Below are 12,959 nucleotides of genomic sequence, written 5' to 3'. Positions count from 1 at the left end.
CTGCAGTGAGCAAACTTCAGATGTGAAGAACAAAAGGCCAGGTTTTCCCCCTACACCATCACTCTACCTTTTTCTCAATACTGACTAGATGATGAGGTCTCAAGTTGAAGCCCTACTGAATTCCATTTTGACAGCCTGTATTTATTAGTCAGGTTTATCTTCCAGGTATATAAAGCAAGGATTGTGTATAAAAGAATTAAATGGAGCAATGCTACCAATCTGTGCTTGGGGAACATTTAAAAGCATTTCTTTCTATACAACTGAATAAAGGTACATCGTTATAATCATATATGTCATATGTTTATCCAAAATATTAAATCCTCTAAAAAAATAAAAACTTGTGCTTGATAAACATTAATTCCGTTTAGGTCAATTTAAACATTTTTCTCCTGGAGATTGGGATTGACACATATACACTAATATGTATAAAATAGATTAATAAGAACCCGCCGTATAGCACAGGGAACTCCACTTTGCTGTACAGTAGAAACTAACACAACATTGTAAAACAACCATACCTCAATAAAAAAAAAACAAAAAAATAAAGCTAAGAGAAAAGAAAAAAAAATAAACAAACATTTTCCTCCTATTCCTCTAAATGAATAATTTGGAGAGGAAGGTAGTTCCTAAGCTGATGGTGGATCTGAGGTTGCCAGTTACAGGAGCACTTAAGCGCCCATTGGCACAGCAAGATTCAAAGCCCTGGTAGGCTTCAAAGAGACATTTTTTTTTTTCTTCTAGAACTCTTTGCTTTCTAGTAAAGCTGCAACCACAATGTTCTCTCTCTTAATGCCACCATAAAAAATCAAAACACTTTAAAACAAATTGATGTACTCTTTAATACAGTCATCACATCATCACAGGACCCTTGCACCCTGCATGGCGACAACCGTAGGGATGCATACCACACATCTCTCTCTTTGTTGCCTGCTTCAATGCTTAAAGAAAAATTGAGAGAGTGTGTGTCTCTCAATTGAGATATGGGCACCTTTGATTGACAAGACCTAATCAGCTTATCTCCACACTAATAAAGTTGGGGCCTGTGGAGCTGGTATATGCCCAGCACTGAGTGAACTTTTCCTAGCCAAAGCCTCACGGGCCAGGTCTCAGGCTCTCCTTCTCGAAACTGGTTCAGATCACTTCTTAATGGGCTATTTTCATCTTGATAAACCTCCAAAGTCTTCATTCATGATGGCATTAGAGTCAATTTAGCTGGATGAATTGTCTAAAGTAATGGCTACATGATAAGTCTATGATAAGTATTTTTGTGCACTGAATCAATAAGCTATCTTTTTCAAGCTCCCTGTATAAAGTAAAAAGTAACTTCTTCTGAATTACTATTTTTTCTTTTAGGCTATTATTTACTAAAAGGGATGGCTTTCTTTCTTTCTTTCTTTTTTAATTAAAGGATGACAGGATTTTCTGCACATCAGGTAACAAATATATCTCTTTAATAATTTCTGCTGTGTAATACTACTGGATGTTCAATTCCTTGGGATGGAGTCTCAATGCTGACATAGCCGTAATCTGACTACACCATTCTGGTACCTTGTGACACTAATTTGTTGATAACAGACACCCACCAAATGAGCCCTGACTGATAGGTGGGAAAGAAGAATATAAGGCCAGGAAACACATATGAACTGAGTTTGCGGGGGGGGGGGGCATACACGTATGCGCGCGCACACACATACACACACATTTTCTTCTTCAAGTTTACTTGTAGGAGGCCCTTTCAAACCAATTTCTACATATTTCAAGAACAATGTCATTGTTCTTATCTGTTTGTAATTACTATGTAAAGGACAAACTCAGGAACTAAGGTGTAAATAAAGCTACTAAAGGGCCAACTATACAATTATACAATGGAGACCTGGAATAGAAGTCCCTCTTTACATGTGCCAAGGTGAGGGTAAAATACACAAGTGGACAGTTTGATCTTACCTTTCATAAGTAGTTATCTAAAGAGTGAAATGGGTTCAATGGATAAAGCAAGCTTTAGAGAAGGAACTCCAGTAGCAGAGAGACTTTTTGAAATGATAATTTTCCAAGTATGAAAAAATATATATTTATGTATTCTTGTACCTCTCGCCGATAATGGTCGTTAAAACCATTCAGTAATGCTGCTTTCAAGCTGCAATATACCTTAAGTATTATAATCACCTGTATAAAATGAGACAATTTTAAACATTCCAAAATGAGGTTTTCTACAGATTATAGGAAAGCTTGAGCTATTTTTCATTCAGATTGTAGTCTTCATGCTGTAATTGCTTTATACAAAATCCACTGCAGCCTTATCACTCAATATTATCTTCACTGCTGAACATCGGAAGATAATTTTGCAATAAAATTTAATTTGCAGAGCTTATTTTCCACTAATCTCCTAGCAGAGGAAACAATGAAACGGCCAAGGTACACACTCCATGTTATGACCCTAATGGTGTTTTTTATTTCTAGAATATAAGACCCCAAACATATCAATTTTATCATATTGAAATGTTGGCATATTTTAATTGTCATAACTTTATATCCTAGAAAAGCAAGTAAACCTATTAGGAACATGTATAAAAATAAGCCTCTTTAAGTGATAAAGTTCCCCTCGGGAAAGCTTTTTTTTTTCCATTAGAAAGGAAATACTTAATATAAAAATATGGGGGTAGTAAAGGTATTTTATTCCAAATGATTAATATACCAGTAGTGGTCAACAATATTTGAGATTTTTAAATAAAAAATGAAACCAAGTAGCAATATATAGGAACTAGACATCAAGATACAGTTTTCTGTATAAAATGACAGTCAAGTTTGTCACATCTAAGGCTCATTCCAGCTCTAAAGTTTAAAATTTTAAATGTACAGATGCCACATAAACTTTGGAAGAGTAAATTCATAGTAGAAGGTCTATTTCTACAGGTCACTTAGGCTTTATTTATCATTTATGTCCTAGAAAGCATTCATCTCTTGAAAAAAAGAGAGCTTTTTATTTATTTTTTAATATTGAGGACTCCATAACAATGAACTAATATCACAAATTGGGGTAAGATATAAGTCAATCTTGTTGCTCAAAAATGAAATAGCTTCATTTTTGCAATGGTGCAAAATACTGAAAGAATCCTCATTAAAATTCAAATTTTTCACCAAAATGGTTACATATTTTTAAAAAAGGACTAATGACCATTAATGGGTTGAGAAATTAGTGCTTTAGGCCTCGACTAAATGAGACTACCACTTCCTAAACCACATTTAGATCATTCTACCTCTTTTTAAAGTTATATCATAACAAGGCCAAAGTGATACTGAATCATTTATGAGGTTTTTAGAGTTGAAATATCAGAGTCAAACATGTGCAGAAGTATTGTTCTGACATCTGAATTTCAGCAATAGGCAATTCTGAGACATTTCAAGTTATGCAAAGCTTGACATTTCCATGTTAATATACAAAACAATGATGATGTAAAAAGCCACTTCTCTACCAATACTTAAAACTTAAACACTTAATAAAACTTCAGAAGCACAGGCCTCTAAAATTCAAACCCACACAAGTCCTTACTTAAAAGCTTTCAATGTTTATCCACATAAAAAGTACATGCTGAACACGCATCTGCACTGGTCTTTTTCATTTACACATGGAAAGGCAAAAAACATTATTAATTAATTGCTTTTCAGACCACTTATTTCCAATTTAACTTTCTTTTCATTTCTCATATATACATGTCAGAATATTCTTGCCATGAGCTATAGATTATTTAAAATTGTTTCTCAAATGTTAAAAACCACAGTAAATAAAATACAATTAAGTATACTTCACTTTCCGGAACAGCATGAATCTCAGCCAGTTGTAATTTTACAAAAAACTGAAATGAACCACTAAAAAACTAAAAAAAAAAACCACCTAAAACGACGACCATGTCCGGTGATTATCTCCTTAAACACCAAAACTGAAATATTTTGACATGATTATCTCTTGGCAGAAACAGTAAAGACATTTTTTATTTAAAAAGGCTGAAATATAAGTAGGGTAATAATGAAGAACAAAATGTATAACATTTTCAAGCTGCAAAGCAACAAGAGGGTATTGACTTTTCTTTGAGGTCAATAACAGCTCTTATTGATCTAAAAAGTTAATACCTACTAAGGTCAATATAAGATCTCAAGGGTCAACAAATCTGGATTCGAACTTCCACTTCCTTTCACATATTAATATTGCTGAAATGGGTACAATTGCGTTTGGAGAAATCAAGAAATCATCGTCAGGACGCCAGAATAATCCTAAGAAATAGACCAAGGAAGTTAAAAACATATATGTAGAGTTTTAAAAGTCTGTTACTATAGAATTTTCAGAGACAGTGACCTTTAGATATAAATCCTAGTATTACACAATTTGGGCAGTTAAATAAGGAGAAACAAAAATAACTGAAAATTGTTTTTACAAGTGTTTTGCCTCTTCATGCTATTGACGTATGGAATCTCTCACTCTCTGTAAACATTTATATTTGAGAAACTATGATGTGAAGTAATTTTTCAAGAATAGATTTTAGGCACTTTTAAATACAGAGAAAAAAATTGTTTCAATTGTAAAATTAAACAGTAACATTTTAGTAACTTTGGAAGAGAAGAAAAATAGGAACCATTTCTATTATCATGATGCACCCTGTTGTGTTTTTTTTAGACTGCAAAATTAAAAAAAAATATTGACTATTGTTCTAATAAGTAAAATGGTCTATGCGCTCTTACACATCTTAAAGACGGCACATGGGGGTGAATCACATGGACACTGGGACCATGTCCCCATATATATCACATATTTCTTGGAGTCATAACATTGATTTATTAGCCTGATCCTTTCAATAGCCAAATAAAAGTTCATCTTGTTCTTTTCAGAATTACTAGAAGTACCGAGGGAAGGAGAGGAAAGAAAGAGGAAACAAACTTTCCTAAAGCATTTACCAGTGCCAAAACCTAAGCAAGATGCTCTAGATATACACAGGTCCTGTTAGTTACTGGAAAGGCCAAATTATTGACAGTGGTAATATAAAAGTTAGAAAGGAGAGGCCAGGTCTGCAGCAATGACAATATTATACTATGGGTGGTCAATAAATATGAAGACCACTGTGACTGCAACGTACTTAAAAAAAAAAAAACCACCTTATTTTAGAACAGTTTTAAATTTACAGAAAATTTATGATATACAGAGCTCCTGTATACTTAATATCCAGTTTCCCCCATAATTAACATCTTATATTACTGTGGTACATTTGTCATAGCTAATGAACCAATACTGATAATTATTATTTACTGAAGTCCATACTTGTTTCATATTTTCCTTAGTTTCTGTCTAACGCCCTTAGGCATTTTGTCTAATGTTTCAGGATCCCATCTAGGATACCACATTACGTTTAGTCACCCTGCCTCCTTAGGTTTCTCTTGGTTGTGACAGTTTGCAATGTTCTTTAAGCACATACTTTAGAAATGAGATAAATAAGTTTGCTGACTTGTATCTATTGTCAACACTTAGATGGAAACACATGCAGCAGAATTATCTTTTGTTACAGATCTAAGGAGCATAAATTTGAGAAGTGAACAGAGATAAATGCCTGGTAGAAAAGAAAGCAAATGATATTGACTCTCCAATGTGCCCATATAAATAAGAGAGAAAGTTTCATTTGTCACAAATTCTATAAGATTATAACCACTGACCTGACCCATAAGCCAGCTACTCTTCCATCTCATCCCATTATACTGTTACAAGCCAGGGTTTTAATTGATTATGAGGCAGTGAAGTGGACAAGAACAAATAGTATGGCAGAGGAGGAAAAACTATCCATGTATATTTGTTCTTTCTCTTCTTTACTATAAAGTTGTGAGGAGAAAGTGGTTGTCCAGTTGGAACTATATTTCCCAGCCCCCTTGCACTTGGTGGCACCATTCTACTAGTTCTTGCCAGTGGAATGTATGTAGCATCAAGATGTGTCACTTGCTGTCAATGGAGCTTTAAAATCAGGTGTGCCTTCTCCATTCTCTCTTTGCCTTGGGCACTGGCAAAATGTAGAGGCCTCCAAAGCCGGGTGTTGGGCAGAGCCGCCAAGCGCGAGAGACCTGGAATTCTGACTCACCACATGGAAGCCCATCTGCCCGTAAGCAGCAATTGCACTGGACTATTCCCAGAGGGAGAAATAAACTTCACTGCATCAAGCCACTGGGGAATTTGAGGTTTATTTGTCATAGCAGCTAGTGTTATTATGAAAAGTAGCATAATAATGGAAACTAACCTTTATTGAGCACCTATGACAGACAACATGCGTTGAGTGTGTTTATAGTTTACTTCGTGTAAGTCTCACAACAACCTCCACAGAGAAGACCGGCAAACATTTTTATATATTAGGAAATGAAGACATGGAAAGGCGAAGGAACTTGCCCAAGGTTTCCCAGTTATTAAGTGGCAGAACAAGATGTGAAGCTGGGGTCTGTCTAGTTACAAAGCTCCAGGAACATTCCATTTTGCTTCACTGCAGGTGAAAGATAGGTGATCCAACTTGGCACTGGATTAAAAAAATAATTACTATGCATTTTACACATGTAACTTTTTTCTGGAATCCTCAAAGGACAGCAAAAATTATACATGTGTTCTTCCTACTTTTTATGTGGTAGACACGAAGTCCCAATTTACAACGGGCGGGTGTGAGACGATTATTTCCCTCAAATTTGTTAGCATTTTCCAGATCAAGACAACATTATACCAAAATGTCAAAGAGAAACATCCACTCCACCTTTGTAGCCTGCTGATAATCTTACAGTGTTTAATTTGAGCAGAGTCCAGCAACTCATGGAGGGCACGAAAGAACTGCTGCGCCACAAGGTTTACAGTTAACAAAGGAGAGAACAGAAAGGCCGACTTGTTTGCACAACAGTGTGAATTTAAAGGACTATATGGGGTGTGCATCCTACACAAAATCCAAGTAGGAAGAAAACTAAAGCACGGTACCTTGTACACAGCAATAAAAATGAAGGGATTCATTACAGTAAGAAAATTCACAGCTGGCAGGCAGCATCAGTGAGGCAATAAGATATGTGGTCCATCTTCTTCATGCTTACCTTTTAGAGTCATAACGTGTGGGGGAAAAAAAAAAAAGGTCTCCTTTTTTTATATTAACAAAGTCACTGCAGTCAATCTCTTTAACTCACCTATGTGAAAAATTTGGATGACACTGTAAAAGTCCTATGCTAACACCGGTGAGAAAAATTGGTGAATCTTTTAAATTTGTGTATCCCTCTTATAACAGAGTTTTGTTTGTTTAAGTAACAGGTTCTAATCATCAACAGGTTTTCATAGAGCATCGAACATCAGAGATAATTCACAGATATGCTAATGAGGAAGAGGGAAACAGTAAATCAAATAAAACTTAATAGCCATTCTAGTTGGTGAAAATTGATGGCATTTGGGGTAGTATTCAGGGGATCAGTCTACTTAATCTGAACACACAAGCTCCATTTTGGATAAGCTAATGTATTGATTGAAAAAATGAAGTAATAGATGTAAAAAGATGTACTAAAAGTAGTTGGAAAATTTCAAAGCAGATTATATAATATTATTCCTAATATTAGCATTATTATTTACAGCACATAACGCAAGGTTGAAAATTACCAAAGGCTATAAAGCATTAAAAGTCTCTATAATGTATTATGTAAAATACTTACACATCTGACTATTAAAATGGATCGGTGAATTAGAAAGGTTATTCTGAAATAATAAAAAGTTTGAGGGGAAATGTTTTTAAAATAAATGTTATCACTTTCAAGTATACTTAATAACTAAGATGAATGTTAGATATACCATAGACACACTCTAGAAACTCTCATAAGCCACATACTTGCCCCAATGGTTTACCCACTTTGGTCATGGTCTACCCACTTCCCTAGCTCACCCTTTATTTATTCCATAAGGCTCATCTATTCTGAGTCTTTCCCTGACACTGTGAAATAGACTTAATTACTTCCTCCACCATGCTTCAAAAACACTAATTATATTCATCATGGGGATTTATAGCTATGTATTTCCCAAACAGATATTTTGCCAAGATATCCCAGCTTATCAAAGGAACTTTATATTCTAAGTGCCTAGAAAGGGGCCAGGGTCTGTTCCTTCCTAAATTACATAAAATCTATTTTCCTTTTCAGGTGGGTTGATTATCTGCCCTACCTGACTCCCAAATGCAAACCTTGCTAATAATATTCATTTAAGGCAATGTTTTTCTTGTTATTCCAGAGATTGACTTAGCCCAGTCCAGATCTAATGGACCCTAACTAATTTCTTAGGGCCCAAAAATTGTTTTTGGAATAAATGTTAAGGTTCCACTGTGCTCTGTTCAAGTGCCATGTGTTGCAAATAGCACTGAAAATGGGAATAAAAACAATTATTAAGGTCAACTTAAAAGGTGTATTGTAGGGCTTCCCTGGTGGCTCAGTGGTTGAGAATCTGCCTGCTAATGCAGGGGACACGGGTTGGAGCCCTGGTCTGGGAGGATCCCACATGCCGCGGAGCAACTGGGTCCGTGAGCCACAACTACTGAGCCTGTGCGTCTGGAGTCTGTGCTCCACAACAGGAGAGGCCACGATAGTGAGAGGCCCGCACACTGCGATGAAGAGTGGCCCCCGCTTGCCACAACTAGAGAAAGCCCTCGCACAGAAACGAAGACCCAACACAGCAAAAATAAAGAAATTAATTAATTTTAAAAAAAACCTCCTACCCCCAACATCTTCTTTTAAAAAAAAAAAAAGGGTGTATTGTATGTGGACAAAAATAACATTTTAATGTGGATCAGGACCTTAGGCAATTGACTGTGATGAGATTACCGACATGGAAGATAATGTTAAGACTACCCAACAATATGCTTATTTTTCCTCCAAAAGGGACAGTCTGCAAAAAGCTTTTTTCCTTGTCTGGCTTTAGGGTGGTTTCTTCCTCTCTCTAAATAAACAGATATTTATTTAACTATGACTTAGAATGTACATCTCAAGATGCAAAAGGGCAACACAGTGCCAAACATGAATGATGACCCACGATGACAGTCTCTTTGATAATGACTTTACTTGGAAAAACCTATTCTTCAATAAAAAAATTATTTTTTAATGTTGACTTTGTTCCCTTATGGCAACGCTGGAAAACACTGTAGCCCAACAGGAAATACAGACGAAAACAGAGCACACAAAAAAAGCCATTTTTAAAGCTCATGCCCGTCAAGTTTTCCACTTGGTATAAGTCGTATACAAAATCTTAGTCCAATGTGAACTCATGCTGTGAAAATTCTGTGGCACCCACCTCAGAAAATTCTGTTAAATACATAAACACTGCTGAAAAGAAAAGTTCTGGGCACTAGAAGTCAGACTCAAAGGGAAAATAAACCTGATTAAAAAAAAAATCCCAAGGAAAGTTATATAAGCACAGTGCAATAAGGTCATAAGCTTAACCGTCCTTCACTGTAATATCTGAAAGTAAATTGGCATTTTAGCGACCTGCTTTGGTCGTCTTTCTTTTTCTCAACTCACAGAGATGCAACAGAGTAAGAATGGCTTCACATGTATCTTACGAACCAACTCGCAACGTGATAGGCATTACGGGGTAGGACACCTTTAAAAATGAGTATAATACTTTTTAATGGATTAAAAATGAACCCTATGAATTCCCTTGGACCACCTAAGGAGAAGGTTCTCCAAATAGGGTTTAAATGACATCCTTTTCTTACCACTGTGGAGCTCACCAATATCTCAGGGAACCTCACAAAGTAAATTTAAGCACAACTTGAAAATACTCTTCAAGAGCTTCACCCTAAATGACAACCTCCTCTGTTCTTTTCAGAGCAGAACCACAGCTTTTTGAGAAGTAAGACTTTGATAGGGTTGTAATTATAAAGTGATAACTACACATTAAAATGATTCTTTTACCACTGGGTAGACTTTTAAAAACTCACGGGACATGGTCAAGTAATTCTTCTCAGCATCTAAAAAAATACCTATTCTAGCAGAGATATCTTTAAGGTTCTGAAAGCATAACCACTTATTCCATCACCCAAAATGATGAATAGGGAAACTTTTTCTAGAGATAACTTTTTCTGTCAGAAAGTTTAACATTTCTAAAGAAAAATCTTTTCTCTAAAATATATGTGGCTGGATAAAATAGATGGTTAATATCAACCCAATTGTATAATCCCATGTTCTGTGTAATCCCATTTTCTGTTCCTATATTGCAGAACAACATAAAGTGTTAACTTGTTATTTCTGCACTTGTTTAAACATGGCAGTGCCTTTCTGAATTCCAATCTGTGCCTAAACAAAATTATTATTCAGGTTAAAAATCTGAATCAGTGTTTATAGACAGAACATCCTCTACTCAGATGAACCAAGACTGGGGTATCTTGTCTTTCTAGCTCGGCATCTCTGAAGCATCTGACACTCAGAAGAGTTCAATGAAAGCTTGCTGAATAAGTGAAATACAATATTTGCCTTCTTTCATATAATACTGTACCACTCTCACTAATATTACAGAATCAGAGATTTATTCTTCTACCAACTGATAACAGCTCTAAGAGCAAGGAACACACAGTTAATACTTTTGGGGTCTACGTTCCCAGGAGTCTTTATAAATATGACTTGTCAGTAAATGGAGGGGAAAACAACAACAACAACTTTCTTACATTTCCTGAGATGTTAGCTCAGTTCCAAAGCTAGCTTGTAACTTCAAAAGTAGTTTTAGGCATTATATTTTATTATTGTGCATTGTTTCAACCATTAATCTTTTCTGTAGATGATAAATTAATACATTCAAGGATTTATATTTTTGAATCAAATTATTACATAGTAAACACTCAAAATACTTCTTGAAGAAAAGAATTAGGGGAAAAAGGAGGAAGGGGAAGAAGAAGATTAATTATAATGAGGAGGAAGAGATAGAAGAATAAGAAAATGTCAGTAGACATGGAAGAAACTCCTGAAAAAATAAAATGACTGACTTTTGGTTTGGTAAAAACATGGTCTCAATAGATACTTCCAAACCTGACTAAAATTTCTAAGTGAGTTCTATAGTGAGTTGATTAAAATAAGAATATTTTATCAAGAGCCGAAAGATAGAATATGATAAACTTGCAGTATCATACGCCATAATCCCCATATAGCCCCATGAAAGGCTCAGGTAAACTCCACCAATAGTTCAGCCAAGGCTTTGAGACAATTAAAGATACAAAGGAAGGCACTTCACATCTTAAATGCATTTGTTCAGATTCTTTAAATAAGTTCTGAACATGAAACATTTTGTTTGGTTTTTAAAAATGTAAGCTGATACCACTATTGATTGCTTTTCCTGTATGAACTCTTAAAAAAAGACATAGACAGAGTAGAAACAGAAACAGTGGTGTACATAAATTATCTAATTCTCATAAAAATGCTGTAATTCTAAGATCTGTTTTCCAGAAGAAAAAGAAGTACTCCATATGTTTCTCTGACTATTTGGTCAAATGAACGAAGATTTTGACGAGGTAATCATATAAAGCAAAAATAATCTGAATGCATGTAAAATAGCCCTGTGGAAGGATATTCTTTTGTTTGTTTTTTGTTTTTTTTTGCGGTACGCGGGCCTCTCACTGTTGTGGCCTCTCCCATTGCGGAGCACAGGCTCCGGACGCTCAGGCTCAACGGCCCTGGCCCAGCCGCTCCGCGGCATGTGGGATCTTCCCGGACCAGCGCACGAACCTGTGTCCCCTGCATCGGCAGGCGGACTCTCAACCACTGCGCCACCAGGGAAGCCTGGAAGTATATTCTTAAAATGGGAAGTATCTGCAGCTTAAAATTAGGTAACTATAACATAGTATTGGAATATTGAAATTGAAGTAAAATCCATATTTTTAATTTAAAAAAATACACGTCAAAGGGTAAAAACTTTGGTAAAAATGTACAGAACTTCCAGCTATAAGATGAATAAGGCCTGAGGATCTAATGTAAAATATGGTGACTATAGTTGATAACACTGCATTATATAATTGACATTTGCTAAAAGAGTAGAACTTAAATGTTTTCACCAAAGGAAAAAAAAAAAAAAAAAGATAAACATGTGAGGTGATGAATGTGCTACCTAACTAGATGATGGGACTCCTCACACACACACACACACACACACACACACACACACACACAAATGAGAGAGAGAGAGAAAATCTTCATAGAAAGGAAATGGGACTGCCAAGGAAACTCTCAAATAGAAATGGACTAGGGCTTCCCTGGTGGCACAGTGGTAGAGAATCCACCTACCAATGCAGGGGACACGGGTTTGAGCCCTAGTCTGGGAAGATCCCACATGCCGCAGAGCAACTAAGCCCATGCGCCACAACTACTGAGCCTGTGCTCTAGAGCCCGTGAGCCACAACTACTGAAGCCCTTGCGCCTAGAGCTTGTGCTCTGCAAGAAGAGAAGCCACTGCAATGAGAAGCCCACGTACTGCAACGAAGAGTAGCCCCCCTCGCCGCAACTAAAAAGAAAACCCGTGCGCAGCAACGAAGACCCAACACAGCCAAAAATAATAAATAAATAAATGTATTAAAGAAAAAAAAGAAATGGACTAATCTTCTGTATCAATTCTATAACAAATAAGACTTGGGTAGAAAATATTTCTTTTATGAAAATAACTTATAAATAACATTGGTATTATTCTTACTCAGAAAATCTACCTTTGCATTTCCCTAATAAAACAAGATATACAAGAAATTGTGATAAACGTGCTATTTTTAAAAAAGAATGTTAAGTGGTGTTAAATATAGGGGAAAATATATTTTGACAAAAATAAAGTGGTATAATGTAGTCCCTTTAGGCTTACTGGATAGGTTCCTAGCTATTCTTGTTGCCAAGTATTGCCTAACTAAGGTAAGATAAATAATTATTATAGCTCCTAAATAGACAATTCTCAAATCCAATATCACCAA

At 35.8% G+C, this 12,959-nt stretch overlaps 1 protein-coding gene across 15 annotated transcripts in view; it reads right to left on the bottom strand.

Moving 5' to 3' along the window:
* The window catches only part of VTI1A (vesicle transport through interaction with t-SNAREs 1A), a 368,921-nt gene that overhangs the window by 268,331 nt on the left and 87,631 nt on the right, over window positions 1-12,959 (bottom strand). The window lies entirely within an intron of this gene.

Source organism: Delphinapterus leucas, chromosome 16 (assembly GCF_059928025.1).
Source record: "Delphinapterus leucas isolate spDelLeu-1000000601 "Yukka" chromosome 16, BTC_Dleu_Yukka2, whole genome shotgun sequence".
Taxonomy (NCBI): domain Eukaryota; kingdom Metazoa; phylum Chordata; class Mammalia; order Artiodactyla; family Monodontidae; genus Delphinapterus; species Delphinapterus leucas.
The sequence above is the reverse complement of the archived record's forward strand: the minus strand, read 5'-3'. Positions and strand labels throughout refer to the sequence as shown.